The sequence below is a fragment of the Neofelis nebulosa genome, chromosome 9 (assembly GCF_028018385.1).
Source record: "Neofelis nebulosa isolate mNeoNeb1 chromosome 9, mNeoNeb1.pri, whole genome shotgun sequence".
NCBI classification, from domain to species: Eukaryota; Metazoa; Chordata; class Mammalia; order Carnivora; family Felidae; genus Neofelis; species Neofelis nebulosa.
The window spans coordinates 140,341,883-140,354,333 of record NC_080790.1 but is presented as its reverse complement, the minus strand read 5'-3'; the positions used below and the strand labels follow the sequence as shown (position 1 = coordinate 140,354,333).

Sequence of the window (12,451 nt, the reverse complement as noted above, 5' to 3'; positions counted from 1 at the left end):
TAAATTTTCAAGTTGTGATTTATTTTTCTCCTTCCTGTTTTAAACACACATGGGAAATTTTAGAAGGGTTTCAATTTACAGAAATGCTGCAAAGAGAGGGTGGCGAGTCCCCGTGTGCCCCCAGCCAGATGCCCTGCCGCTCCCGTCTTGGGTCACGATGGTACGTTTGTCACAGGGAAGGAGCGTGTGAACCCGTGATGGGAAATGGGCTTTGCTAATGTCCCACTGTCCTCCTTCTGTGCCAGGACCACATGACCCTTGGTCACCACGTCTCCTCGGGCCCCTCTCGGCTGGGACACTCTTGGACTTTCCTTGCTTTTGGCGACCTTGGCAGCTGTAAGGAGGATTGGACCGGTGTTTTGTAGAATGTCCCTCAACTTGGATTTGTCAGAGGCTTTTCTCACGATGGGGTCATGGCATCTTCTCCGCTGCCTGGCGTGGGCCCAGCGAGCCCACGCCGCCCCATCCTGCCCCTTCAGCTTGAACACAGGCTGGCCAGCCTCCCTCGGTTGCAGGTGGCGGAAAACACAACCCGGAAGGTCAGGGCATGCTGATTTCAGGTACGGCTTGATCAAGGGTTTAGAAGGTGTGGTGCCTGGGTGGCTCAGTCGGTTGAGCGTCCGACTTCATCTCAGGTCATGATCTCCCAGCTTGTGGGCTCGAGCCCCGAGTCGGGCTCTGTGCTGACAGCTCGGAGCCTGGAGCCTGTTTGGATTCTGTGTGTCTCTCTCTCTGTGCCCCTCCCCTGCTCATGCTGTCTCTCTCTCAAAAATAAACATTTTATTTAAAAAGGATTTAAAATGTATTGCTAAGATGAGATTTCTCCTCTCTCTGTCCCACCCACATCGGCTCTGTCCTCAAGAACCCACTTCACTGACATGGATGCAGTCCCCGAATCACCCCCCCCCACCCCGGGTCACGTGTCCACCCTGGATGGCAGCCAGGCAGCCGAGCCTGTAATACGTGGGCTGGAAGAGCAGCGGTGGATCCCCAAGGCAAAACCAGTCCACCACCGTAAGAGGGGGGGCCCCTCCACTAAGGTCTTCTGCAGAGGGGAAGGGATTCCCAGCAGCCCCCGGCCCCGCTGGGCCTCAGCCCAGAACTCTGCTGAGGAGGCCACGAGGAGGCAAGGGTAGGACATGTGCCCTCAGCCCCGACCCAGATCGTTACACAGGGTGAGACGCAGCGTTCGCGCCCCCACGATAATTCTCCAGGCGAGTGACGCGGAGCGAGCGGATGTTCAAACGCGGCCGTGGCTGGCCCCGCATTTGGGGCCGAGGGACACGGGGCACGGGCAGGATGGACGAGGCCCGTGTAACCCATCAGGAACCCTTCGGGGAGGTGACTGTTGCTAGTTCCCTTGAATGGTATTTAAGGAGGAAACGAATTTGTAAAATTACCTAAACGTGCGGCCCAGGATGGACACACGGCGGCCCTCCCGGTCTTCAGCGGGAAATGACCTGGGACTTGGCCGGAGCAGGGCCCAGAGAGTCTGCCCCAGTGGCGGGATGGCAGAAGGTGTCTCACGCTTGCATTAAGGCCAAACAATGAGTGGTCACGTTTAGAAAAGGGTGTCACCCGAAAGTGCTCTGTTCCTCACTCACGAAATCATGGCAGTGAGGCTCGAGCCTCCACGAGTGTCTTAGAAGGCTGCTACCACACAGGTGTGGGGAAGAACCTTCTGGAAGAGGGTGCTTTCGCTGCACTTCCCCAAAGTGGAAAAGTGTGAGTTTCCCTGGGACGCCGGCCTATTAGGAGGCCACAGCGTGACCTCGGAGAAGTGCGGACGGTAAATACGAGAAACGTCATTCAGAAGGGCCACTGTGGGCTCCCCGGTCGCCCGCTGGGCTCCCTGACCACTCACCCCTGCGGCCCGCCGGATATGGAGCTGGGCCGGTATGTCCCTGCCCCGCGAGGACAAGGACCGGCCTGCGGGGCAACCTGGCCCAGAGCCCGGGCGAGTGCCAACCCCAGGAGTGGACGACAGGCCATCTCCGAGAGATGCTGAAGTGCAGGGGTGGCTGGGGAGGGACATCGGACCCCAACAGGGTCCCAGGTGGGGGCGTGACGGGAGCTGGCAGGTGTCCGGGGCCGAAGGGTCCCATCAGTTCCATCTTCCCTCTCAGGGCCCGCCCACTCCACCTCTGTCCGTCCCACCCTGCCTCTCCCCTGCCCGCCCCTGAGCCTCTCCCGGAACTTACCCTCTGCAGACAGGGTTGTGAGTCGGTGCCTGGAGCTGGCTACACTGGGGTTGCTCTGGACACTGAGCACTGTCGGTGCAGGAGACTGGCCCTGGGGACCGTCCAGGACAGGAGGGGGCGCTGAGCATAGAGCCTGCTGCGGGGGGAGGAGTGAGGGGCTCGGAGCATTGCCCGGCACTGAAAGCAAACCAGGGGGCGCGGCTGGTGGGGTAGGAGCGCCCTGGAGGCCCCGCCACCCTACAGTCCCGAGTCCTAAACCGCTTCAGGGCCTGTGCCTCCAGGATCAAGGCCAGCAGGGCTCTCCCCCTAGCCCCCCCACCCCACCCCGCCTTCCCCCTCCCCCGAGCTCTCCTCTGCCCTGCCCTCTGACTCCAGCCTGGGCTGAGACCCTGCCCTCCTTCTGCCTCCCTCACTGCTGGGCCAGGATGGGCGGCGTGTGACCTGCCGTGACCTACAGGTCTGCCCGGGCTGGTGGGGCAGGGGCGCTTACCTGGGACACCCGGGGGGGGGGCTGCGGGAGAGTCTGACCTGTGTTGGCTCAGCCTGCTGTGCGCATACTTCCCGCGTCCAGGCTCTGAGCCAGGGGTCCCCGGTCCCAATCTGGTCCTGGGCCAACCTCGGGGGGGGCACATGTTCCTACAGGTGTCCCCTTGGGTGTCCCCCCAACCTCCAGGGTACATGGTTGAAGAATCACGCTCCTGCTGAGCACAGACCTTGGAAATGGAAGGAACAGAAAGCCCAGCCAGTTGGTGGGACCGTGGCGGAACTTGGGCCCCTTTAGTGGCTCAGCGCCCACCCCCACCCAGGAAGGAGGTCCCTGTGTGGCTTGTCCGAGCCCTGGCCCACAGACTCTGAGAGCAACACACGAGGTCATCTTACAACCTGAGTCTCGGTGCTTGTGATGTGGTAGTCATGGGAACAACGTTTGAGGTCTGGGGGCAGGCCCTGGGACATCTGGGGGCTGATCCCGGTGGGCTGTCGGGGGAGGCCCTGGGGGTCTTAAGGTGGCATTTGCTAGACAAGCATCTCCTGCAGCAGCCTAGCTGACATCCTTTGGTTGAAGCAAATATTGGCCTTGGGGGCTCACCTCCCTCCAACCCCGCCCACACGTGCTCTGGGTACATGGTGCATCTCCTGCCACAGGGCCTTTGCACACGTAGGTCTGGCCTCGGGGAAAGCTCCCCTCACCCCGCATGGGTGAGGGCCTCCATTACCCACTGCCCCTGTACCCCAAAACTTTTCCTGTTCCCATCAGGTCTGTGCCTACTGTTTCCTGCTGGGGACATTATCTGGCACATAATAGGACCTTACTTTGTATTTGTGAATAAAAAGTGAATGGGGTGACATTCATGCGGCCCGAGCGCCCAGTCCCTCCGTGTCTGTGGTTGAACGTGGGCCCCGCCCTCCCACCTGGCCTCCGGAGCTCACAGCCCAGAGGAGCTGGGCCCCCCAGGCTCTCCACTGCCAGGATGTGACCTCCCCCCACCACGCTGTGAGTCCTCAGTCCACGGTTGACCTCTTCGTTGAGATCCTGAACCTGAGAATTCTCAAGACACTGCCTTCTCCCCTCTCCCCTAAGACAGCGAACCCCTGGGACGAGAGCTTCCTGCCAAAATCCCAAAGAGCCGCTTTTATAGGCTTCTCTTATTTGGAAGCACTCTCTGGAAAGCTGACCTTTAGGACCCACTTCCCCCTCTACCGTTCAAAGTTTCAAGTCTGCATACATGGGTCGCTGAAGGGAATGTGGTTTGCCACACTGGATCAGGACAGGGGCCCCCTCGGGCTGTGTGACCCCAGCAGGTGTGCCGAGGGCTCTGTGGGGGGGGGGGGCGGGGGAGTTCCCTGGTCACCGGTCACCACAAAGGTGAGAACGTAACTACCCGTGAGCAGACCCACACTGTGCAGCCGGCCCCGCCCAGGGTCCCCAGAGAGGAGACGGGGGGCTGAGGCACGGGATTCTCGGGGGCTGCAGAGGGGAGCTCGGGGGTGGCGTGGGGAGGGGGCCCAGATGCCCTGGCGGGACCCCGGGGCAGCCAGTGATCTCATCAGAGCAGATCAGAGGGTTCCACCCAGATGCGGGGTGGGGTGCTGTGTGTCCATGACAAGGGGGGAGGGAAGGGGGGCAGGGCTGCCTGGGGGTGCTCTCGCCCGCAGGAGACCCAGGTGGGGGAGCCCCGATGGGGGGTGCAGGAGCTCGCAGAGTGGGCTGGGACACGGGTTGAGGGGCGCCCCTGAGATCGCTAGTGGACGGGCCAGCGGGAGCCGGATGGTCAGGCCTTGAGTTCAGAGGCAAGAGCAAGGGTGACAACTGGAGGACAGATGCCGGCTGGTGCTGATGGGGGCTGACGGGGCTGCAGCTGTGGAGAAGGACGGCCCTGGCCCTAAGGGAACGCTGCCCGGGGGACGTGGCCTTATTCTAGACTCGGGGGGGGGGGTGCCCAGGTCCTTCCTGACCTCACTATTCTCCCCTAAAAGGGACAGCAGATCTGGAGGGACTGTAGTGTGTGGGTGGCCCAGGCTGCAGCATCCAGATGGCCAGAGTGTGGTTTGGGGCCGCGGGCCCTCGCTGTCCCCTCTTCCCGGCTCCTGCTGGTGGGGGGCAGGGAGGGGCCTGCAGGGGAAGTGGGCGTCGTAGTGAACAGGCAGGGAGGGGCCAGGTTCACCCCCATCCGGATGTGCCCTCCGTCCCGGCCTGCCCACCGTCCCTCGGAGGCTGGGCAGGTCCTACCGGGGGGGGGGGGCACGGCCCGCACGTGTGTGCGCACTGTGGCTGCCACACCGTCCCCGCCCGGCCGCCGCGTGACGGGGATTGTCGTCCGCGTCCGCACCGAGCCTCGCCCGCGCTGGCACACTCAGGGGACGCTTTAGCCAAAGGCCATTAAGCTGTCACGCTCCATATGTCTCACGTCCTTCTTCCTGCCCCGTGTGCGTGTGACGCCTCTGCCTCCCGTCTCCTCCTCTGCACTGAGTCACCGCCGTCGGGCCAGACGGCTCCCCAGCTCTGAGCTCACCGGCCCCGCCATCAGCGAGCCGCCCCGCAGCGGCGGCGTGGGGCCCAAGAGACCGGGTCCTTCCTGCAAGGACTCAGCCGGCCCAAGCGGCTGGAGGAGCTCAGAGAACGCGGGGCCGGGGCAGTGCCTCTGTGTGACGACGGAGCGGGGACGAGGTCCGGAGGCCCCAGCTCAGGTTCCGAGTCCGGCCCTGCGCCTCCCGTCCCCACGGCCGTGGGTGTGCCGCTCCGGGCTGCCCGCGTCTGAGGATGCCGGTCCGACGTGTCGACACGAGGGGGCCGATCCCCACTCCACCTGACCCGGCCTCTGGCCGCAGCCTCCCCGCCAGTTGCGGGTCAGCTTCAGCCAACTGCCAGGAAAAGAGTCCTCACCCCCTGCCTGAGCTGCCAGCACCGCCCGGGGGCGGGGGGGGGGGGGGCCCGCACCCAGCGGGGGCCCACGCTCACTCGCCCTCAGGCCTCAGAAAGATCCTCCTGCAAGCGTCAGGGGCAGGAAACCCTCGAAGGAGCACAAAGGTGGCGTCTCCCACGCGGCCAAGGTGCGGATTGGGCTACAGCCCATCCCTCCACTAATCACAACGGAAATCCACGCAAAATGCAAACGAAAACTTCTGCCGAGGACGAAGTGAAGTGCGCAGAACTTCTGGGTTTTCCCGGCAGCTCTGCCCAGGAGGCGAGGCCCGGCTTCGGGTCAGCGCAGCCACGCGAGAGGCTCTGATGGTGATAGAAACCCCCCCTTTCCAGGGAGAGAAACAGGGAGAGGGGATCCTGCGGGCCGGGCGATGGGGGCGAGGACCCGGGGAGGGAGGGAGCCGACAAGAGGGTCCCCTAGTTCCATGTCTGGCCCCGCACCCACCTCAGAACAGCCCCGGAGGGTGCACGCGTGAGGCCCACAGAAGGCGAGGTGAACCCGCCTCCACGCCACCAATGCCAGCGTCTCCAGAGGATTGAAACAGGACCCGGCATCTATGCAGCACGGCATTCCAGTGCTCACGATGTGAAACAAAATCGCTCGACAGAAACCAGGAAAATGGGGGCCCCCGGGTGACTCGGTCGGTTAAGCGTCTGACTCCTGATTTCGGCTCAGGTCGTGATCTCACGGTTCTTAAGATCGAGCCCCGTGTCGGGCTCTGTGCTGACAGCATGCTGGCTGCTTGGGATTCTCTCTCGCTCCCTGTCTCTCTGCCCCTCCCCTCTCCTCTCTCTCAAAATAAATAAATAAACGTTAAAAAAAAAAAAAAACAGGAAAAAGATCAATCCTCAGGAGGAGGGACGATGGATGGCCAGATGCCAGCCCTGGGTATGACCAGGTACTTACAGCCGGCGTCCTGACTGTGTTTTGTGAGACCTCTGTCTCTCTCTGTCTCTCTCTCTCTCACACACACACTGTATGATAAGAAATTAATAAGAATTCTCAGCAGAGAGGTAGGAAACATAAAAAACAAATGAGTACTTTTGAATCCAAAAATGTAATATCTGAAACCCCCTGATGGAGTTGAGAGCAGAACAGGGATGAAAGAGAAAGCCGGTGAACTTGAAGATAAACAGAAAAGACCCAATCCGAAGAAGAGAGACAGGAAGTGACAGCTGAGTGGAGGCTCAGGGGCCAGCGGGCACGACCTCAGAAAGTCCAGGCGGAGGGAAGAAAGGTGGGGAAGGGATTCAAAGGAATAGTGGCGGGAAACATCCCCAATTTGGTGAGAGAAACGCGTCAAAACGTTTAAGAAGCTCAGAGAATCCCAAAGAGGATGAACTTAAAGAAAACCACACTGAGAAACATAATAATCCCTGAAAACCAAAGAAAACGTCTTGGAGGCAGCTAGAGAGAAACGACACGTTGCAGTCACGGTCCGGTGATTCAGACGCCGCACGTCGCGGAGACGGGGCCCAGGGAAGTGGTGCCTGGAATGCGGAAAGAAAAGCGCTTTGGCCGAGTTTCATTTCCGGTGACTACCTCTTTCAGGAACGAAGGTACGTGAAGATAATCCCAGGTGAAAGAAGACCGAGAGAATCCCCCACCGCAGACCGTCTGCTCCCGAAATGGCGCGGGGGCTCCCCGGGCTGGTGGGGAGCAGCGCCGGGGAGGGGTGGGGTGGGGGGAGCCGCCTTCACAACAGAAATGTGGTTCCCTGAGTAAACACAGGAGTCTGCTTCCCCTCCCCTTTGAAAAAATGGTCGCACTGCGGTGAGATTGTCAGCCCTCGTCGAGGACACACGGGCGACAACCGCGAAGGCCAGCGGGGCCGGGGCGGGGGGTGGGGGGACGCGCCGGGATCCGCAAGCCCGCTCTATTTTACGGGAGGGGGTGAAGACGCAGGGTGCTGCCAGTGAAAATGACAGAAGGGGAGGCAGCCGAAACGCCGGCGAAGGCCTGACCGTGCCATACCAAGCAAAATATTCGTTACAACAAATAAACGAACCCAGAGGAGAGAGGCAGAAAACAGAAGACGACAGACCTAAACTCAGCCACGTGGATAATCACATCAAAGGTTAATGGGTTAAACATTCCCATTAAAAGGCAGAGACCGGGGGCACCTGGTGGCTCAGCCGGTTAAGGGTCCGACTCGTGGTTTCGGCTCAGGTCGTGATCTCATGGTTGGTGAGTCTGAGCCCCGGGTTGGGGGCTCAAATCCCTGCTTGGGATTCTCTCTCTCCCTCTCTCTCTGCCCCTCCCCCGCTCGCACTTTCCCTCTCAAAATAAATAAAACAAGGTTAAAAAAAAAAAAAAAAGGAAAGGAAACAGATCCATTACCTGAAACCCCCTTGAACTAATTTACGATTAATCCCCTTTCTTCCCGGGGCCCGGCATCCACTGATTTCTTGTCCGTCCCTGTGGTTCTGTCTCTTCCAAAATGTCATGTAAGAGGACCTGCGCTGGACGGGATCGTGGGTCTGGCCTCTTCCAGCGAGCATGACGCTTTTGTGATTCATCGCCATGATCACACCCGTCGGTGGCCTGCTCCCTCCTGGTGGGTCAGTAGGTCGCCGCATGGTCGCGTGGCCGCCTGCTCACCCAATCACTCTCAGGACGCTGGGGTCCTTTACAGCCCGGGGTGATTCGAAATAGGTCCCCTGCAAACACCCACCTGTGAGTATGTGGGTGGCATGCCTTCACTACTCGAGTCACGAGGAGCGTGGCTGTCGCGTGCAGCGTGGCTGTCGTGTGGGCCCGGCTGGGTAAGAAGCCAAACTATTTTCCAAAGGGGCTGTTCCCACCAGGGATGCCCGCGTCTCACGTGTTCTGCATGCCTGTCAGCTGCGGGAGCCGAGCCTGCTTGGGATTCTCTCTCTCTCCCTCTCTCACTCACTGCCCCTTCCGCGCGTGCTCTCTCTCTCTCTCTCTCTCTCTCTCTCTCAAAATAAATAAATAAACTTAAAAAAACTAAAAGCCAAAATAAAACGAAAACGAAGTTAGCCTTCCCACGTGTGCTGGCATCTCCACTACGGCGTTAACGTGCGTTTGTCTGATAATTAAGGATCCTGAACATATTTTCAGGTGCTCACTTGCCGCCCATATACCTTCTTGGAGGAAGCGTCTGCTCAAATCTTTTGCTCATTTTAAAAGCTGGGCTGTTTATGACCGAGTTTTGAGACCCCTTCATACATTCGGAATTCCAGTTTCTTATCAGGTAATGGGAAGGGCAAATGTCTTCTCCCTGTCAGCTCCTCTGTTCCTTGTCTCAACTGCCACAGAAAAAGCTGAAGTTCTTAATTTTTATTAAGTTCAACTTACAAATTTGCTTTTTTATGGATCACTGCTCTTAAGTGTCATATCTAAAATCTTTGCCTAACCCAAGGTCACAAGAATTCCCTTTTCCGTCTTTCAGGAGTTTTACGGTCGCAGATTTTCTGTTTAGGTCAATGAACCAATTTGAATTAATTTTTGTATGCACTGCAGCGTGTCGGTCTAGATTCTTTTCTTTTCTTTCTTTCTTTTTTTTTTTTCCGTATGAATATCTGATTGTTCCAGCCCCATTTGTTAAAAAGACTATCTTTTCTCTGCTGTATTGTCTTCGAATCTTCACTGAAATCAATTGACCACGTATCTGCGGGTCCATGTGTCTATCGTATCATAAATACCACAGGCTCGTAATGACTGTAGCCTGACAGTAAGACTTGAAATCAGGTTAGAACCTGCCAGCTTTGTTCTTCCTTTTCAAACCCTTCTTTCGGCGATTGTAGCTCCTTTCCCTTTCCCTGTAAGTTTTAAAATTGGGTTTCCAGCTTCCACATAAAAACATTCTGTGCTTTCGCTTTTATTTATTTTTGTTTTTGGCCTTCCGTTGGATCTATAGGCCAGTTTGGGGGAAACAAACATGGTAACGATCCATGAACATGGTTCATCTCTCCATTTATGTGCATTTTAGCTGACCTCGATAATAGTGTTTTGTGGTCCTCAACTCACAAAATTTACACTCATTTCATTAGACTTATTAAGTCTAAGTATTTCATATGTGTTTGGTGCCGTTGTAAATGGTACTATTTTTATTAAAAAAGTTCTTTAATGTTTATTTTGAGAGATAGAGCATGAGCAGGGGAGGGGCAGAGAAAGAGGGAGACACGGAATCTGAAGCAGGCTCCAGGCTCTGAGCCGTCAGCACAGAGCCCGACGGGGGGCTCGAACCCACAAACCATGAGATCGTGACCTGAGCCGAAGTCGGACGCTCAACCGACTGAGCCACCCAGACGTCCCTGTTTTTAAGTTTCAGTTTGCAATTGCTTGTTGCTGGTGTACAGACATAGGACTGATTTTTGTATAGACACTTTGTATCTGGGGACCTTGCAAAGCTCACTTATTAGTTCTCCTAGCTTTTTGTCAGTTCTTGGGGACTTTCGATACGGATTCACGTCACCCGTGGGAAGAGTCAGGTGTGTGTCTTTTCTCCGGCCAATGTGGCGTCCCCCCGGCTTGTCATTGCCTCATTACACTGTCTAAGCCTTCCACCACTAAAAGTGATGTTAGCTACCGGGGCGCCCAGGGGGCTCAGTCGGTTAAATCCTGACTCCTGATTTCAGCTCAGGTCGTGATCTCATGGTTCAGGGGATCGAGCCGGGTCGGGCTCCACGCCGACAGTACGGAGCCTGCTTGGGATTCTGTCCCTCTCCCTCTCTCTCAAAATAAATAAATAAGCATTTAATAAAATGACGTTAGATACATACGGTTTCTTGTCTACTATTATTAATTTTTGTAGATGGCTTTAATCAGGTTGGGGGCTTCCTTCTTTTCCAAGTGCGCTGAGGGTTTTCATCGCGAAGAGAAGTTAAATATTCTTACGGCACCTACTGAGATGTTCTCATGGGTTTTCTTCTTTGGTCTGTTGGTAGGGTGACTGCAGTCTTGAGTACGGAACCAGCCACGCACCACAGGGACAACTCCACTTGGTTAGGTTGGTTTATTTTTATTTTTGCTGGATTCATGGCCTAGTATTCGTTGAAGATTTTTGAATCTGTTATGGGCCGAATGTTTATCTCCCCACCATCCTGCCCCCAGCCAAGTTCCCTCAAAGTGCCTATGTTGAAACCCCAACTCCACTGTGATGGTATTTGGAGGTGGGGCTTTCAGGAGGTGTTTAGGGGCAGACGAGGTCGTGAGGACAGGCCCTCCCAGTGGGATTCGTGCCCCGTAGGATGGGTCACTCTATCCGCATGCACACCAAGGAGGGGCCATCTGAGGACACAGGGAGCGGAATGCAGTCTCAAGCCAGGAAGAGGAGTCACCAAGAACCAGATGGCAGGGGCCCCGTGGTCTCAGACTTCCAGCCTCTGGAATAGTGAGGGGAGGGGTTTCTGTCGTGTAAGCTGCAAGTTATGGCCTTCTGAGCTGGTCGAGAGAGCCCTGACGTGCATGCGGCCCGGCCTTCCCGCCAGCACACCACAGCTGAACGCAACTCTTTCTCCGGGACCCATGCCCAACCAGAGCAAGGATGTGGGGGCGGGTGGGCAGGGGGGCCCCCACCAGCCCCGTTTCCCCTCCTGGCTGTTGAAGGGCCACTGTCACTGCTCGTCTGCACCAGATGTGAGTGCTGGGAGCGGGCCCCGGGCAGGGCTCCTGTCCTGATGTGCGCTGCACCCGGAGGACAACGGGCGAGACCGCTGTCCTCATGCTACGTGTCCTTGCCTCCACCTGGCTGGGGCCGTCCGGCCTGAGGGAGCCCCCGTCTCCTCGTGTGACGACGGGCCCGCCCCATGGTCACAGTGAGGGCGGCACAGGACAGACGCCCACGGGAGGCCCTCTCTTGCCCCACCACCGGCATTGGCAGGGACCTGGCACCTACCTGCCCCGAGGGACCTCTCCGTGGGTGACCTGGTGGCCGTGGGCAGGTGAGGGCAGGGTGCGAGGGGCCCGGTGCCCCCCCGGGTTCTTGTCTCTCTGCGGCCCACTGGCTACCCTTCACTTCTGCCGTCTGTCTCAGTGTCTCCACGGGGTGAGGAGGAGAGGCGGGGGCCCCCGCTAACACCCACCCCAGCCCCACCCTGCACGGCGCCCCTCGGAGGCCGGGACTGGCTCCCCCGCGCTGCTGAGAGCTGGCACAGGAAAGGCTCGTTCGGGGTGAGAGCATGTTGTGCCCGTCACCCGGGCTCCGGTCATTTGCCAAGCCTCTGCCTTGCTTGGCACCAACAACAGCTTTGTGTCCAAGGCCCGGGGTGCTGGCGGCTTTCAAGCACTCGCTGTCTGCCGGACGTCAGGCGATGGATGGGTCGGGTCACGGTCCCGGCATGAGCAGGGCCCAAAGGGGCTCCCGGACGCTTTGACTCGGGACCCGAGCCTCCCGCCCAAGGGGGCCCCAGGAGCTGCCTGGGACACGGATGTCCCCAGCCTCTCCTCTTCTCCTGCTGGGCTTTTAATTGATCATTAATATCAGGGCCAAGGGGAGGCGGGTACGGTCACCCCGGCACAGGCAACATTGTCTTTGGGGGCTTCAACAAACATTAATAAACCCAAGTGAAAGTCAGAGAGGTGATTCTAAGGAAAGGGGCGAGGAATCACCCCCCTCTGCCCAGTGGTGCCCCTGCCCTTGGCACACTGCCAATCACACAGGCCGCAAGACTGCCTCTCCTGGGCCCAGCGGCCTCCCTGAGCCTCCTCACCTGCGCACAGGTAGGTGGGTGACGCTTGAAACAAGCAGTGTGTGGGAGGTATTTCTGTGTGTGTGTGTGCATGTGTGTGTCCGTGTGTGCGCGTGCAATGCTGGCAGGCGAAGGCACTGCCCGGCCACCTGTGTTTCCCACTGGGTCTCAG

General features: G+C 58.2%; 1 long non-coding RNA gene across 2 annotated transcripts in view; it reads right to left on the bottom strand.

The window, feature by feature from the left end:
• The window catches only part of LOC131486057 (uncharacterized), a 32,986-nt gene continuing 20,535 nt past the window's right edge, over positions 1–12,451 (bottom strand). For both annotated transcript variants that reach the window (XR_009249161.1, XR_009249160.1), the window contains exons 2-3: positions 2,202–2,378; positions 1–2,074 (exon numbers count right to left, since the gene is read on the bottom strand). This is a non-coding gene — a long non-coding RNA (uncharacterized LOC131486057). The remainder of the gene's footprint in view (positions 2,075–2,201; positions 2,379–12,451) is intronic.